We start from the raw sequence: 16019 nt of genomic DNA, 5'->3' as shown, positions 1-16019 counted from the left end.
AGCCATTTCGCGTGGTTGGGTGTCTTTCAAAGGAAGGAATGGGGGTGGATATAGAAAGACCTTATCACGATCCAGGAATGCATGTCCAGGGGCTGTAAAGGAGGGGACGGGAAACAGACTCACTCAGACACAGGGAAAGGAAGGAGGCTGAGGCTGACATCCACCCATCCCCGGGGAGGCCTGTGATGTGGGTAGAGTGGGGCAGTGTGGGGAGGAAGGGTGACCTTACTGATAAAGTCTGTTGTTTATCTTCTTTTAGCTGGTCTGCGCTCTAGGATGGCATTTGAGTATCTGGTCTGGTCTTAGGTCAATACTTTCTAAGATATTTATCTCTTATTGCTGGTACCTGGCCTGTGGTTCGCCTCTCTTCTGCTATTCCTTTCTCTCCCCAGCCTGTTTCAAGGTTTTCTTCCTCTGAGGGTTCCAGAGGACACTCTCCTATCGCCTTATTTTATCAAATACTATTCCTGTGAGGGAGATTTGTGAAGCTCCTTCCCTTTGTCTCAAGTCCCCTGGCTGAGTTCCTGATGACCCTGTAAAGAAGTAACAGTAGGTGAAGAGTAGCAGTTGTTTATTGAGCATCTACTATGTGTAAGGCACTGGGAAAACCATGCTCAAAGAAACGTAGTCCTTCCCTTAAGCAGGTGACATACCCTTATGGAGGTGATCTTTTAAGAGGGGAAAACAAAATTACAAGCAAATGTGTATAATACAGTGTAAAAATCTACTAAGAATATGTGCAATGCTGAACGTGAACCGGCGTTTCTCAAGGGCTCTTCCGTGCCAGTGGAGTCCAGTACATCAAAGAGGAGTTCCACCTGCCTAAGAGGGGCGTGTAGGTGGCAGCAGGGCAGTGGCAAGAACAGAGGAGTGGAAAGTGAGGGGATGAGTCAGGGAGTGTGAAGGAGGACTGTGTAGGCCACAGGTGGCCTCTGAGTCTCCCTGAGCAGCCCCTCAGCTTTACGGAAGGGCAGAAGAAACGAAACTTACAACGTGTAAGATAATTATGCTCTCCCATCGTGATGAGAAAATTTCATGATACTATCTCCTCTTTTTCCTCTCTTTATTTAGATTAAAATTGAGTAGGTTAGTCTCAAAATGTTTTTGATGATGATTTAAGAAGAAACTAGAAGCTAGTTAGGAGATTATTTTGAAGAGATGATGGTTCCTGGAGCCTGGGTCCTACATGCTCAGGGAAGCATCTGAGAATAACGAACAATATGAGGACAGAAGAGACGCTTACCACAGGGGACATCGACATGGAAGTGTTGCTCAGAGCGCCTGGATCTCTCCACCCCAGGAACACTTGACTTGGGAAGAAGATGATTTCGCAAACAGAAGGAACCAAAACTTGGCACCGACCTTTGGAAACACAAGTTAACTGATGCCAATAGATAAAAATGAGAATGTTTCAGAATAAAAATTTGCCAAATAACAGAAAGAAGTAACCTATCTTTGGGAAGTTCATCTAAATATGATCTATTAAAATATCTTCATGTGTTACAAAGTTAAGGAATAACACAAAAGAGGGATATTAAATATTGTGTAAATGTCCTCCTGTTAGAGAAGGATTTCAATGAAAAGTAACCAAAACATCGACAGAAAAGAGATAGTTCTTGAGAAGACTGAGGATCTTATTTTCCTCTAGCTATTCTTTTTCATCTGTTTTCTTTTTTCTGAGAGAGAGAACTTCAAATGGAAATGGGATTTCCTGAAATGAGAACTTGCAAAAAGTCTCTAAACTCCCCAAGGAAGAGAACTGATTCAAGATCCAGAAATAGCAGGAAAGGGAAAGTGACCTCAGGAAGCCCTTGGTCCACTTGTGCATGGTTGGGAGAGCTGCTTCTGGGCTGTCTGAGAGGAACTATACAAAATATGAATCGGCAAAGATACGACCGGCTAGGGGCTAAAACTGTTTCTTTGCTTGCTGTTCACCTAAAAGGAACTAGAAGAAACTGTGACTCAAAATTTTTGGGTGGTGGAGTTCCCAGAGTTGTGAATGGTGTTATTTCAATTCAATAAACACTTATTGAATATCTGTGCCCATCAGCATTGTGGTGGTTGCTATTGTTACTGACTCCTGGCCACCCTATGGATGAGTGATGTCTACAGTGTCCTGTCCTCAGCAGCCCTATGCAGCTTCTGTAAACTTATGCCTATGGCCTCCTTAATGGAGTCAATCCATCTCATATTCGCTCTTCCTCTTTTCCTGCTGTCTCTACTTTTCCCAGCATCGTTGTCTTTTCTGAAGAGTCCTGTCTTCTCATGATGTGCCCCAAGTAGCACAGCCTCAGTTTTATCATCTTTGCCTCTAGGCATAGATCAGGCTTAATTTGCTCTAGGACCCACTTGTTGGTCTTTCTGACAGTCCAGCGTATCTGTGAAGCTCTCCTCCAATGCCATATTTCAAGTGAATCAATTTTCTTCCTGTCAGCCTTCCTCATTTTCCAGTTTTCGCACCCGTACGCAGTAATTGGGGATGCGAGGGTGTGGATGATCTTGGCCTTGGTCTGTAATGACGCTTCCTTACACTCGATGATCTCTCCTCATTCTTTCATTGCTGCCCTTCTGAGTCTCAGTCTTCTCTTCATTTCTTGGCTGCAGTCTCCATTTAAATTGATGACTGAACCAAGGTCAACAAAACGTGCAGGTGTACCAAAATCACTAAGATGTGATTCTTACTCATATTCTTTAGCCAGAGCTGTGATACGATTTGTGAGTGGGAGGGAAATTCATTGGGATTTTTGGATAAATAAAAAAAGATACCCTACAAGATAGTGTGACTGTAAAATTATTCACAGATAATTGATAATTGATCTGATTTTTGAGAATCCAGCCTTGCTTGGTAGCAAAAGGAACGTATCTAAGGCCCCCAAACCCCATCCCTGACATGCTGTGTATTTTTCTCCTTGCCGTTTCTCAAATAGTGTCTGGAATTTGGGGTGGGGTGGGGGACGGAGTCAGCTTGAAGACGTGTATTAGGGAGAGGAGCATTTCCAAAGTGAGATCTTTGTTCACAGAATATCTGGCTTCTAACAAGACAGTATTTAATCGAAAGTGAAATTGGTGGATTTCACAGATGTATTTATCCCTCTATAATTAAAAGATCAGTCCCATACAGTTCTTTTCTTTAAAGATTATTCTATAATGTGAATAAACCATTCTCAGAAATGACAGCTTCTCTCTTCTGAAACCTTTCATCTCTTCCGCAGCTGATTAAAAGGGCTGCTCATGGTCTTTTTCAGCTGCTTATAAGGCATATAAAGCAAACCAGTGCAGCAGAAAGAGATGAATAAAGATTCCTTTGTTCGTGATCACGTGCCTGAAGAGAGAACACCACTGCCCTTGAGGCTCTCTCTTGAGTGGGTTCAGGATCTTCCCCCTTCCTGTAGCGGTCGGTGCGATTCTCTCACAGCGCCGCCCGATAAAGGGCCTCTGTTCCTTCTGGGCTGCACCCCCGCCATCGAAGCTGCCACTGCCACCTCCGTTCCCTTTACCCAGACAGCAGGGAGAGACTGCTAACAGCACAGTGTGCTTATTTATTCCCTCTGCCTAGTGGAAACTTGTTTCAAAGAAAATAACAGGGATTACACGGTGGGAGAAGTTTCAAAAAATTGAAATACATTTTGTAAAATAATTGGGCTCCATTATATGAAAGTAAGTGGTGTCTGTTTGGGGGAGTGGCAGAGGAATGGAGCAGCGGGTTCATCAGGGAAGGAAGGAGGCAGAGAAAAAGAGACGCATGCATCTTCTCTCTTGGTACGGCGTCCAATGACTTTAGCTTGCACATCACATCTGAACATCTGCCTAACTGATGTGATATGTTTATTTTGATTTCCTTGAGCTTATAAATTTCCTGGAAAAATACAGCATCTGGTCTTTGGAATCTTTTTCTCTCACAACCTTAAAAATCTGATTTCTGTAATTTCTCACTCGTTCCCTTTCTTAGAAACCCTCAGGACCCAGCTTCCTGGTGGACTCCCTGGGGTTTTTTGATACGTTGATGAGTGGTTTTCATTTGTAGCCCGGGCCCCCATGCAAAGTCTTGCACACACTGGGTGATCAATAAATGTTCCCTAAAGAAGCGTATGAATAGAAGAACAAAGAGGTCAAAATATTAAACTGTTCAGTGAAAATCTGACGTGTAAGCCTTTCTCCCTAGGAATATTCTGATTCTGATCCCAGGCTCAAATATCAAGCTCCTCTGAAAAAGGGCCTTGTTTTCTCTAGGCTATCACTGAGCTGAACGCTGGGAACAAAAGCTTTGGGAAAACATCCAGTGCAGTGGCCATTGGGGGTAAGATTAGGCAAAAGGTGGCCAAAGTAAATGTGGCTCCATTTTTCCTCAGGACAATCTTGGGCTGTATAGCTGCCTACGTGAGATTTACTAGGCTGTTAGTGATTCTTTGAGTATGAAGAAGAAAATACAGGGAAACGTTAGAGATCTAGCTTGATTTACTGAATGCTGTGCTTCTCTTCTTGTGAAAGCCCTTCTCTGTCCTCCTGTATCAGTGGGACTGGGCCTCATGGTGAAGAAAGTGGAATACCACTCGGGCCACCGACAATGTCTGTGTTGCTGGAATGAGGCAGCCTCACCTCCCGGTAGCAGTGGGTGTGGAGGGTAGAGTAGCAATGTCCTTCTCTTCTCCAAGGTCATGGCCACGAGGGGAGCCTGTATCAGTTTGCTAGGGCTGCCATAACAAAGTACCACAGACTGGGCGGCTTAAACAACAAAACCTTGATTTCTCATGGTCCCGGAGGCTGGAAGTCTGAGATCAAGGTGTCGGTAGGTTGGTTTCTTCTGAGGCCTCTCCCCTTGGCTTGTAGGTGGCTCTCCTCTCCTTGTGTCTCATAAGGTCTTCCATCTGTATGTGTCCGTGTCCAAATTTCTTCTTCTTATAAAGACACTGGTCATGTTGGATAGGGCCCACCCCAATGACCTCGTTGAACCTTGATTACCCCGTTAAAGGCCCTATCTCTAAATATAGTCACATTCTGTGGTCCTGGGGGGTAGGGCTTCAGTATATGAATTTTGAGGGAGATGAGTCAGTTCATAACAGGGCAATAACAGCCAGATCCTTCTTCCACCATTGGATGTAAGTTATTTTACCTTGGAGAAAAACGAAACTGTAAAAATAGAGAATAGTTAGCTACTGATTGTAGGCAATAGTAACCAGAAAGTGTTGGAGATGTTGAAATAAACCTAAGAGGCAATAATATAGCTGAATGTGATTAAGTAAAACACAACAAAACAACCACAGTTCCCGACATTGGGCTGAAAAAGAGCCTCCTAGCATGCAGAAAGAGCAAGGGAATTTTCCCTCAAACAGTATGTGTCAGGCTGCCATATTATGGTACCACTCGAGACTTTTAAGAAACGAGTGATTTGAAGGGTGAAGGAAATTACAGAGGTGGAGGAAAACGAACTATGGAAAAAAGATGAGAAGAATCTAAATTGCTCAGCTCAGCAAGAGCTGAGAGTGGGAGAAGGCTGAGTGGCATGAAGAGCGGGAGGTGTCTCGGCTTGGGCACAAGTTAGTGATGTACCACAGACTGGCTGGCAGGCCAAACAGGCATTAGTTTCTCACATTCTGGAGGCTGAGAGCCCTAAGAGCAAGGCCCCCGCTCTCTGGGGAGGGCTGGCTTCCTTGTTTGCAGAGGGCTGTCTTCTTGTTGTGTCTTCACGTAGCAGAGGGAGAGAGAGAGAGAGAGAGAGAGAGAGCAAGCTCTTCAGTCTCCTTCTTAAGGGCACTGATCCCATCATGGGGGCTCCACCCCTAATTAATGACCTAATTACCCCTCAGAGGCCCCACTTTCTAATACCATCACATTGGGGGCTTGGATTTCAACATATGAATATTGGGAGGACACAATCATTCAATCCAGAACAGTAGGGTTAACCCACGGGTTATCTGATAGTGTGGGCAGAGAGGGTGTCCATCTTCACTGATGGCAAAACGTTTCTCTCCAAGAAACTGTAAAAGGAAAAAGCCCTCATGTGAATGGGGTTTTGGTTGATATAAAACTTGAGGGGCTTATCTTCAAGATGCCTTTAGAGAGAACTAATGACGTTGAATCTGAGAGTCTTAAATCGAAACACAATAGAGAGATACAAAGTTTAAGCCTAAAACGAAGAATAAGGAATCATTGACTAGGGCTAGCAGAGATGCTGTGGTCTCTGGACCACCCTTCTCCTCTTATAGGGACCCACAGAGGGTTGAGTCCAAGGTCCTTCAGATGTAGAATTGCTGTTGCAGGTCTCATTTTGGCTCTTTTACTAGCTTCTTAACTGGTTGTAAACAAGTTAGTTAAACATATCATATAAAATATAGATAGAGTGACGTATGAACTGTAGGAGGGTGTAACGGGAATTTAATGATTTAAGAGATTGAGTCCTATGTGATTGAAAATGTACTTGAGCCCCATGTGGCTCAAAAATCCCAGCATCTAAAGAGGTAATTAAAATGAAAACGTGAGCATGTGGCACTTTATTTAATGTCCTTTTCGTGGAGCCAGAGACTCAAGGGGAAAATCTGTGCTTTGACTGTTCAGGGCACCCCGGGTAACTGTGCTTTGGCTACAGCCGTCTGATTTTCCAGCATGGAAGCAGAACCCGTAGGGTTATTTACTGCGCAAGGACCTGCCACAGAAGAGAAACTTTTGTGCTTTCAAACTTTGTCTGTTTTAATAATTCATCATTCTATTTTCATTCTCTTCCTCAAATCTTGTTGCTGTTGGACAGCAGGATGTGCTTTGTGACCTACCAGATGTATCTTAAAAATATAGAGACCACGGGGCCGGCCCCCTGGCTGAGTGGTTGACTTCACGTGCTCCATTTTGGTGGCCCAGGGTTTCGCTGGTTCGGATCCTGGGCGTGGACATGGCATTGCTCATAAGGCCACGCTGAGGCGGCGTCCCACATAGCAGAATTTACCTACAACTAGAATACACGACTACGGACTGGGGGGCTTTGGGGAGAAGAAGAAAAAAAAGATTGGCAACAGATGTTAGCTCAGGGTGAATCTTAAAAAAAAAGATGTACATTACTTAAAAAATATAGAGAACTATTTTATTGATACAGAATTTGAAAATGTATGATAACATGCTTATCTAATTAAACTTTTGAATCATCTTAAAAGTAAGCTTATTAACTTAGATGTAAGAGACATTTTTGAAAGAAATATACTGAATTCGTTCATGATTTGCTGAGGTTTGATAATGGTTCAAACTTTCCTACCTTAGAAATGATGGAATAAATCAAGTTAAATCTTTAAAAGTGGTATCCTGATTTTGTCAAAGCACAGTCTACTTAACACATATTCATGCACATTTAAAAAAATCCCTCTTTGCATCTGGGAGAGTTTCCTTTTCATTTGTGCTTTTTTTAAGTAGTTGGATTCCGAAGATTTTACCCCTATTTCTTCCAACCACTTAGTCATACCTTCTTGGCATCTTTAATTACTTAATGAGGAAGATGGTGCTTCATTTTTGTAGTGAAGAAGCTGAGTATCTGAAATTCTGACTTCAGCGTTAATCAATGTTGTTGCTTCCTGAATTTGTTGATGAGCAAGCGTGAGGTCGAGTGGAAGAGTTTACTTGTTTACGTTCTGTCTTCTCATTTGCGTCATGATGTTCCCAGGGGAGACCCAAGGCAGGAGATTTGGGCTGATCAGGAGTCTTATTGCCGTGAAGAACTGATGGTGGGCCTGGGAAAGAACAGAAAGAGGGTGGTGACAGAAATTTGTGCACCAGAACAGAGGCATTAAGATTCAAACATTGGGCTCCCTCAGCTTCTTGGGAAGTATCCTTCGAAGGCAAGGAATTCAACTGAAGTAAGAGATCTGAGGAACTCGGACTACCTCCTAGGATGCTGGTTTACTGTCTATTGACAGTGGAAATCCAAGGGACATTGTTCCAATTTTTTTTGCGAGAGAGGAAGAAGAACTGAGTTAGGACACCTTTTTGGAAACCTTATAAGAATCATAATTCTGATGGGGAGAGGGACCTCTTCCACCAGAGGGATGTTCATTCATTCATTCATTCATTCACACATGAAGCTATGTGGCAAGCATGAGATGCTAGAAGGCTTAGCAGGACAAAACTTCAGCCCTCACGCAGCTTGCATTCTAATATGGGAGGGAGAAAATAAACGTATATCATGTGGAAGAAGGGTTATCAACAAAAAGAAGGCAGGATGAGGGGCTAGGAAGCGTGGGAGCGGGCAGTGGGCAGGACTTGTATTGCCTCAGAGCTCGGGGCAGGCCCCTCTGATAAGGCGACCTGAAAGAAGTGAGGAATGAGCTCCATAGACACGTGGGGAGGAACATCCCAGAGAGTGAAAGCAGGCGTGCACTTGGAGCAAGGAGCAATATGGAAGGCAGTTTTGCTGAATCATGATGGCTAGGGGTGGTGGTGTAGGAGATGAGAAAAGAAAGATGGAGTTGTGGGGCAGATCGTGAAGGTTCCTTTAGATTCTTGAAAGGAATTCTGCTTTGACTTTGAGACGAGAAGCCATTTGAGGGTTTTGATCCAAAGAGTGACTTAATTTGACTTTTAAATCATGGAGTGAGGAAATAACTAGAGATGTTGGGGTGGAAGCTCAGTGGGGAAGTGATTGTACTAATGCAGCAAGAGGTGATGGGGGCTTGGACCAGGGTGGAAATGGTAGGGGTAGGAGAAGTGGTGGGAGTCTGGATCTATCTGAAGGTAGAGTCAAAAAGATTAGCTAATGAGTTGGATGTCCAGTGTGAGCGAAAGAGAGGAGGCAAGGATGACTATAAGGTTTGGGACTGCCCATCACTGAGATAGGGAAATGGTCTGAAGAGGAGGTTTGGTTTGGTTTTAGAAAACAGAGTCTGACCTGACTATTAGATACCTAAGAGGAAATGCTGACAAGGCCATTAGATAGATGAGTGTGGGGTTCAGAGGAGAAGTCAGTGCTAGAAATCTTAATTTGGAAGTTGTCAGTGTATGTGTGGTATTTAAAGGCAAGCATCAGTGATGGGAAGAGCAACGGGGTGTTTGGTAATGGCAAGGAAGTAGCAGCTTGGCACAGGATCACAGCCCACCGTGGGTTAAGGCTTTGGCAGCAGGTAGGGGAACAAAGTCAATAGCTGCTGAAGGAAAATGTTGATGACTATCAAGGAGACCCAGTGACCTTGCAAAGGGAAGGCAAGTAGGCCAATTTGGGGCAATAGGAGCGAGGGACACAGCTTGGTGCAGGGTCAGATCCACAGATGCTTTTTGTTGCGGTTGTGATGCTCGCCCCCGACACATGCCTGATTTGCCAGGTGGGTGTGGCTTGGTGAGGTAGCAGGCACCCCTTCACGGCCCTTGGGTTACAAACGGCACGTGTTTTGGATGATTAGCTTCAAGTCTTATATTTCCTGATTGATTGCATGTTCCTTAAGAGAAAAATACCATATTCGAATTCATTTTTATATTTTGCATAGAGCTTAGAACAAAAGCTTTTGTATATGGAGGTATTCAACAAAATTGAATGAATTAGTTAGAAAATTACCAAAAGTTTCAGAAATCTCCTAAAGGTTCTTAGACGGAGAGCAGTCATGGAGGCGATTAGCTGTGCTGGGTTCTCCTGGACTAATGGGCTGCTCTGCTTGGAAAATGCCCTGAGCACGGCCGTGCAGAAGCGTGAGACCACTGAGCCCTGAGCACGGCCGTGCAGAAGCGTGAGACCACTGAGATCACTTACCGTGGGGGTGGCTTCTTAGGTAGGATCTTTCTAAGACTAAAAATTATAGGTTGTTTGGGTAATTGTTTCAAAGTATTTGTCCCAAGTAAAAGTTTTGCTGTGTGTTATGGCAGAATTATCCAAAAAATATATGCTTAAGTTGAGGTTTCTAAGTAGGATCTTGTAAAAACAGGCAATTACTTGCTCAGGGCGGTTAATTACGTGCACAGATGGTTACTTGTGTTACCAATTACTCGTTTGCACTTGTGATTACCATTTGCATTACTTCATGAAATCTAGGGGAATTTTTAGGTACTAAGAAAGGTTTTAGGCGTGTACAAAACATATTACTGCCATAAGAGGAGACTGGAGGGAAAGAAAAATCTAAATATAAACCCTATTCCAACGGCTATATTTAAAGAACATTTTTTGAAGCTCATGGTTATGGAGCGTAAGAGGTTTACCTGATTATCTTACTTAAGTTGTTTCCATTCACTCTGGTGGCTTGAAAAAACAAAAAGGAGAAGAAAAGAAAACAGTATTTCAGCATTTCTCAGTTTTTGTTTCTGTAGCTTTCTATTAACGGCAGTCTCTGTCAGACTATTCCTACTTTGATGCCTTCTAGTTTGATAGAAGGGTTTTTTCTGAAAGAAATGTACTCAAAGTTCTTTGAGATAACTTGAAATCATAGACCTGGGAAAAAGCAGGTGAAAATCCCGAATGCCCCAAGGTTGTGACGGAGCGTCAAAGAGGCCTGCTGTTCGAGGTGGTTCTCTTGACAACCCCGCGCTGTGGTAAATGAACAGCCGCATAAACAGAAAAGGAAAGGCATTCTCCTCCCCTTCAGGATATGAGCACTAGCTTTAAGAAATATTTTTTCAAAATACTTATTGAATATTCTGCCATGAACAGCCTGAAATAAATGCTTTGTGAGGAAAAATATCCTACACTAAGATGTTGTCATATGATATGCCAAGTTTTGTACTGAAAAGGGAACTAACCTGTCACTTTCTGGTGGGAGCTACAAAGAACTTTGACTTTAAAGTCCCTTAAGGCACTTTGCAGGATGTGCTGTTTTATTCTGGTAGTTGAATCTATTGTCCAAAACCTTTTGGGGAAAGAAGACAGGGAGTAAACCTATCCCATAGGAGCACTTTAGTGGAGGGGACAATGGGTTGAGATCCTAGAGACCCTTCAATGTCCCGCTGGCTTAAGAGTACTGCTTAGGGATGTGGGTCTGAGGAGTCGGGCAGTCAGCACGGGACCCTCTGAGCAGTCCAGCGTAATCCTTAATTTGGAGGATTCCCAGTAATGATTGGGTCAGTTCTGGGAGTCTCTCGTTGTAGTCCATTCTCGTGCATTCGCCTCCTGAACTGAGGTGATCCAAACCCAGGGTGCACTGGATCAGTTAGGATAGGCTAAGTAATGCTGCCGTAACAAACGGTCCTCCAATCTCAGCAGCCTGAAGCGACAAAGCTTCCCTTCTCTCTCGTGCCATGTGTTCATGTGTGCCCACATCTGGGAGGGGCTCTGTTCATCAGAGTCACTCTGGGACCTAGATAGATGGAGTATTCTCCATTGCTAACATTCCAGTCACTGTGCCAGAGGGATAAGAGCCGTCTTAAAGGGCTTGCATTATCACTGAAATGCTCCTTCTTGGAAGTGACTTATTTCCTTCTGCTCATAAGCCATTGGCCATAACTAGTCACATGGCTCCACACACCATAAGGGGGCCAGAAAAGGCAATCCTATCCTGTGTCTGGCAATAGGGTGAACCAGAAATATTTGGTAAACAGCACTAACAACTATCCCAAGTGACTTTAGATTTAAATGGACCCGATATGGTGTCCTTTAATTGGTTCCAGGAGCCACATAACTATCTTCTGTAGCCAGACTATACTGCCTGCTTTTTAGGTGACTTTTCCTTTATCACGTGCTCTCCTACTAGGACGACTATACTGTGGTACTGAATGCTACATGCTGCACTTTTTTTTAACCCCCATGATGAACGATTGGTTTTAAGTAACTATAGGGCCACTTCTTAGGAATTTCTGAGACATTTGAGAAGAAATCCAATTGTGTCATTTGTGGTTGTATATAAGATTATCAGAATTCTAAATACCTTCTCTAAAGTATTCAAAATTATCTGAACTCTGGAGTACCTGGGCTGTTTCTCTTTGGCAGGAGGCGTCTTTTCACCTTCTATCCTAGTTTTGAGACATTTGGGATTTTTGTATTGGGAAATGTCAACAGAACAAGAGCTGTGCTAAATCTGAACTCCCAGAGGAGAGTTAAATTGCTCAGTTTGTTAGCCAAACCGGCTCACAAAACAGAAAAATTACAGGGAGAATAGATGAGAGGAAAAGGAGGGATAGATTAACGTTCATTCTTCATAACTTCTTTTTTAAAAAACTGCATTATAGCCCTGGCAACAATGTTTATTCAACAAGGTAGACGGATAATGGTATAAAAAACATTTGAGCTGATTCCAATATTGATCTCTGGTTCCTTCTCATAAAGGACCTAGTCATACATCAGCTTGGATGGCTAAGGTAACGTGACCCATTTCTTTCTATTCTTCATGGTCTGGTCTAAAGGATCCTCTGCTTGCTTTATGATTATTGCTAAGCCTCAGCCTTTGCTTAAGTATTTCGTAAAGTATGTTTTGAATATTGGATTTCTGTCAGCTAATTCTGTGAAAGCCTTTGCTCCCTTCCAATGTGAATTGCCAGTTCTGAGGATGGATACGCAATTCCATAGACCTCTGTTTTCCCCTTCTGAACTCCATCTTCTCTCCTACCCCAGCAGCTGCTTGCTCTTTGCAATTCACATTCTATGTTCTGAGGGGTCAGGGTTCTTTCCTGTGCCTGTGATAATGGGTGGTAGGTATGTAAACCCCTTTTCCTGTGAAGAGTCGCCTCCCACCATAGATGCTGGAATCTGGTCATTCGTGTTCACAGAGCCGTGACACTTTCCTGTTTGGTTCGGCAGGGAATGCTGGCAGACAGTGGTTCCAGATGAGACTGTTTAATTGCTTACTGACCATTACAATTTGTGTTACGATAGCATTTTCAAATTCGTTACCCATTTTTATTTCTGCCTTTGCTACTTAATAGCTATACCACATTGAAAGCATTATCAAGATTTCTCTTTTCCAAAATCTGTAAAATCACTCAGTCTCTCAGATTGAAAACAAAACTTGTCGATTTTGCTGGTGCTAATAAGTAACCCACGTTGCACTGTGCATGAATGAATGCCTAATAAATTCATGTTTTTGATGGTGGAGGTGATTATTTTGAAGAAAACCATCATGCATGAATCAGTTTACCATTTTCTACAGGGGTCTGCTTTAATGAACACAAGCACTGCAGGAGATTGAGGCTATCTGTCATCAGAGAGAGAAGTCACAGAATCGTGGAAGGTGAGAATTGGAAAAGACAGATTTTTTTTCAAATTTATTAAGCCATGAAACCCTTTCTCTAAGGAAAATCTCATATGGAAATCCAGTGTAGAAACAGATAAGACCTGTTGTGGCTGAAGTGTGGTAGTGAGAACGGGGTCCCGGAGATCCACGGATTCTTCTCCGATCTCTCCACCCCGACTTCCACAGTACGCAATTTGAAAATAACTGATGCCCAGTTTCCTTTCTATGGACAGAAAACCTGAGCTCAGAGAAGGCATGTGACTTCCCCAGGACTGCAGCAGAGCCACATACCTCAGTCTTCTCATTTGCCTATTGTTGCCCTTTTGCATTAACACGTGGTCTCTCAGCAGTCACAGAGCGTTTTGTGCAGACAAGAACAGAATGTCATGGGAATGTCACTGGGAAATTGTCTCAGTCACGAAAGAGAAGACAGTGGGCTTCAGCAAAGTCCCTGGAAAAGCGAAGAGAGGGGAAGCTCTCTGTGCAGTCGCCTCAACCCTCCTGCTCTCCCCACGGTCACGGTCACGTCTTTCTTGTGACTGTGTGTGACCCAGTGTGAAAGGAACAAGAACTGTCACCACAAGTCAGTGGAGCTGTCCTGCCCAGAAAGGGCTTATCTCAGTTCTTGGGGGAAAAGGAAAAAAGAAAATAAAAAGTATAAAGTAAAACAGCTGTTACCCCGCTGTTGCCGTACCTGAAACACGCAGCCCTGGACTGTGGATGCATTTTAGCAGCTCCCGGGCTAGAGAGAGTTCTGTGTATTCTGACCCACACAAATCAGTAGTCCTCTGCTGTGGTGGAGCCATGCACGGTGAGCTGGGCTGCAACTGTATTCAGGTCAGGCATCAAGGACAGAACCCCTTTAAAAAAAAAAAATACTCACAAAGCTTTTCTTTCAGAACAGTGGGTTTAATTACATATTCTTCATCTAACAAATAACAGTTCTGCAACCCTTGCTAAAATCATTGCATTTAAAAAATACGTGCCCGGGGAAACAGTGCTGGAGAGCAGTTTTACCCACATCTCTGCGGGTTCTCAGCTGTTTCACCTGTCCGTGTCTGGAGTAGATTTTTTTCTGCTTCTTAAAATTGATAAAATATGGGTTCTAAGTTTTACTTCTTTTTTCTTTTTCTTTTTCTTCCCAAAGCCCCCCAGTACATAGTTGTATATTCTAGTTGTGAGTGCCTCTGTTGTTGGGTGCTAAGTTTAAAATTTTCCTCTTCCCCTTTCCTTCTATTATGACGGTTTAAAGAAGAACAATAAAGTCTGCGATTCTGAAATTGCAAATCCAGCCGTTGATCCTGAAGTGTTAAATTTCACAGTTTCTTGGGGAAGTTTTGAGGCCGGTAATTGATGACTGGATTGGGAATCTTTCCCTTCTTCTGTCATATGATAGAAAACTGACCGCTCCGCTTTCTCCCGACAACCAGTGGAGTGGCTACTACGCGCCAGGCACTGTGGTGGAGTCTAAGGGTACACAGATGGATTACACATAGTCCCAGCTTTTGAGAGGCTCAGTCTACTGAAGATTTGGGTAATAATTAGCCCCTCACTTCTTAGCTCAGACTGTGTTCCTTACACACAGTTAGGCTGCCCCACTCTGTCCTTTGGCAGCCACAGAATTCTCTTTCTCCCTTGGCATTGGTGAGAACTTCTCTCCCTTTCCCGATGTTCTCCACTCTTACCATTGCAGATGCCGAGGACACTTAGGGCCTGCTAAGGGTGAACAAACCTCCCCTGGCCCTGCCCAGCAAGTTGCGAGATGGACATGCTCACTCTGATGCTGAGTTTGAAGATGAGGGAATCTGAGTACATGATGGCCGAGCTTTCTGACCCATGCATGAAGACTGTTTTCTGGAAGGAAGGAATTTAACAGGAGATTAAGGAAGGCAGAAGTCTGGTTATTTTGGTTTACTCTTCTCAGAATTGGATTTAGTTTTCCCCAGCCTGTAAGGCAGGGGTTGAATCCCAGCTGAGTGTGGTTAGAAGCTGTTTTGTTTGGCTCACAGCGTATGGTCGTGGTTGTTTTAAATTTGAGTTAGAGGCCAACTTTTTGCATTTGAGAGATTTCACATGAAATCTAAAGCCTGGCTTTTCTTGAAAAAATCAGAACATCTGGATCCAGTACAGCAAAAGTCAGGTGGCAGAGCTGCCTGGTGTAAGGACTATGTTCGTTCCATGTTGCCACCAGAGCCTCATTGATTTGCACTCCCCTCGCTATACCTGGAGATTTTTCAGATTCATCCTTTGTGGACTAGGATGGTCCATTCTAGTCGGTAATCAATGGGGAAGTTAAGTTGCTTCTGGAACCAATCTCTTCTGAGAAGTTTTCACTGGCCCATGGCGTGTGTGGCTCTGATTAGGTGCTCATAGGTCTGCATGGAGCTGTGGTCTGTTGTAGCTAGCACCCAGAGCCATCAAGACGGAGCCCGGATAAGCCGTGTGCCACTCATCTTCCTCGCCAACTCTCTTGAGCACAGGTGTTCTTCTAGTCTCATGGTCTGAAATGTCCACTGGAAAAAGAATACTATGCCCAACAAAATGGGAGTCGAAAAGCAGAGACATTGTCCCTGGTGCTATGGTAAAGAAAGCTGGAAGTTCTTTTCATATTTTTCTAGACGCTTGATATTTATCTGTGCCAGATCCTGAAGATAGAGTAGTGAATAATAGGGATGGAAATATCTGCCACCACTGTGTTTCACGTCCTAGAGAAGGAGACAGATGATAAACAACAGTATGTTAGATTACCTTAAAAAGATGGGGGGATCATGTATAGTGTTGAAGGGAGGTAGGAGAATAATGAGGCAGGAAGGGGGCAAGGATGTATTGGGAGTGGGGAGTTGCAAGTTTAGATGAAGTTGTCAGAAAAGGCCACACTCAGAAAATGACGTTTGAGTAAGACTG

Source organism: Equus przewalskii, chromosome 29 (assembly GCF_037783145.1).
Source record: "Equus przewalskii isolate Varuska chromosome 29, EquPr2, whole genome shotgun sequence".
Taxonomy (NCBI): Eukaryota; Metazoa; Chordata; class Mammalia; order Perissodactyla; family Equidae; genus Equus; species Equus przewalskii.
Note: the sequence above shows the minus strand (reverse complement) of the source record.